Here is a 2,198-nt window from a genome sequence, read left to right on the forward strand (position 1 = left end):
AGCCCTGCGCAGCCCAGGCTTCCTGGAAAGTGGAAGAGGAGGAGCCTCGGGGGGTCCCAGGGTCGGGAGTCAGGGCAGTCAGGCGCGGGGATTCGGGGGCCGGGCAAATGCCCGGCGCCGCGCAGGTCCCCCTGGCGTCCTTTCCTCCCAAGGTAGGGATGGTGACCCTCCTGGCACCTGCCTGCTCTGTCTGGCCTGCGGGCTGGACCGGACCCTTCCTCCCTGCCCCTTCCGAGGTGCGGCCTGTCCCCACACCGCCCCCCCGGCCCCAGGGGACAAAGGCCGATTTGCGGGCAGGAAGTGTCCCAGTGACAAATGAACCTCCCAGTCACTGCTCGCCGTGCCCTGCGCTCGTGGGGGGCTGCTCCCTCAAGGCAGGGACAGGTGGGAGTCCGGGGACCTCGGGCGCCGGGGCTCTCCCAGCTGTCCCAGGGACTGTCTTCAGCGGAAACCTTTTGTGTTTTGTGCCAGGGCTGTTTGTTGGTGAGTCAGGGCCCCCGCTGTCACCAACTCCCCCCCACCCCCAAACCAACTGTTCCTCCTCTCTGAGACTCCGCCTCGGGGCCACGTGGGGCGCAAACTTCCGCTGGGGCCTCAGAGTCAGGGAATAGGGGGTGTCATTTTGACCTGCTGTCTGGAGGGGTCAGAGTGAGAAGTCTCGCAAAGGTGCACGCAGGTGTTTTGTGGCTGTTGAAGGGAGGTTGAGGCTGATCCTGGAGATTCAGGGAAGAGGGAAGAAACCAGACACCTGCTTAACAGGTGTGTGTAATTGGGAGGAGGGTCACTGCCCCCACCCCCTCCAGCCTTCCTTGATCTGGTTATTTATTCCAGCACTTTTTGAATGAGCTGATTACATCTTGACTGTCTCCATTTTGCAGAAAGGGAAACTGAGGCTCACAGAGGTCATCCAGTTTGTAAGGGGCTGAGCTGGGACTCAAACTTCGGCTGTACAGAAGGATAGAGTTAGGAGGTCCCCTTCTGAGCCACAGCCCCTACCTGCTATCCCAGGCTACAGCATTTCTGCATAGCATTTATATCCTGTGGGATCACTGGCCCAGATGGACCGTATATTGTTTTGTTTTGTTTTGTTTTGTTTTGAGACGGAGTTTTGCTCTTGTTGCCCAAGCTGGAGTGCAATGGCGCGATCTCGGCTCACTGCAACCTCCGCCTCCCGGGTTCAAGCAATTCTCCTGCCTCAGCCTCCTGAGTAGCTGGAATTACGGGCATGTATCACCACAGCTGGCTAATTTTTTGTATTTTTAGTAGAAACAGGATTTCACCATGTTAGCCAGGCTGGTCTCGAACTCCTGACCTCAGGTGATCTGCCCGCCTCGGCCTCCCAAAGTGCTGGGATTACAGGTGTGAGTCACCACACCCGGCCCCAGGTCTGGATTTGAATCCCAGCTCTTTCACCTTCTTGCTGTGTGACCTTGGGCAGCTAGCTTCACCTCTCTGTGCCTCAGTCCCTGCTCCTGGAAACTGGGCCCAGGAAAAACCCTCGCCTCAAAGGGGGTGTGGCCAGGTGGAATGCCAGGAAGATCACTTAGCACAGCCTTGGGCGACTGTCGTGTTTTGGAAAGGGGGGCCTGGAGTTTGAGCTAGCAGTGAGGAGGGTGACAAGGTGAAATCTAGACAGCCTATAGGGCTCATTCCTCATTTGGTGCCAATTCAGGGCATTTCGGGACAGTGACACAATAATTTTAGGTTGGGTCAAGGGGAACAGAGGAAGTGGAGACAGGATCAGGACAACCTTTTCGGAGGCAGAAGAGACCTCTGAATCCTGGCTGAGCAGGAGGGGCCGGCAGAGGTGAAGACAGGAAGGGACCCGTTGACTTCAGAGTGGACAGGTGCAGGACGGCAGCTCTGACGGGCCTCCAGGTGCTCCCAGAACTCAGGACCAGGCCTGCAATGTTGTCCCTGGCAGCTGTGCCCTGAAGCTCCTTGCTTGCTTCTCCAGGTGGGAGTAGCGGCCAGGGGAAGACTGGGAAGGGCCACTCTTGGGTAATATATTGCTTTTCCTGTTTTTTCAGGATTTGGCCCTTTTGGGGAACACACTGTGAACGCCAGTTGGATTGCAGTTCAGGTAACTTAGATCCGGAGGGTGGGAGTCAGGCTTGGAACTGGGCACTCCCCCGCCGCAGAAAGTTATGGCATCCCAGAAAGTCTCCTTTCAACAAAACTTTTTTTTTTTTTTTTTT

General features: G+C 56.8%; 1 protein-coding gene across 3 annotated transcripts in view; it reads left to right on the forward strand.

Moving 5' to 3' along the window:
* The first annotated feature begins 2,030 nt into the window (after positions 1–2,030).
* The window catches only part of PGPEP1 (pyroglutamyl-peptidase I), a 29,839-nt gene continuing 29,671 nt past the window's right edge, over positions 2,031–2,198 (forward strand). For 2 of the 3 annotated variants that reach the window (XM_011990297.1, XM_011990306.1), the window contains exon 1: positions 2,031–2,083. The gene's annotated coding sequence lies outside the window, so the exon portion shown is untranslated. The remainder of the gene's footprint in view (positions 2,084–2,198) is intronic. The other variant, XM_011990299.1, reaches the window with a different exon arrangement.

This window comes from Mandrillus leucophaeus, unplaced genomic scaffold (genome assembly GCF_000951045.1).
Source record: "Mandrillus leucophaeus isolate KB7577 unplaced genomic scaffold, Mleu.le_1.0 Scaffold11, whole genome shotgun sequence".
Lineage (NCBI taxonomy): Eukaryota > Metazoa > Chordata > Mammalia > Primates > Cercopithecidae > Mandrillus > Mandrillus leucophaeus.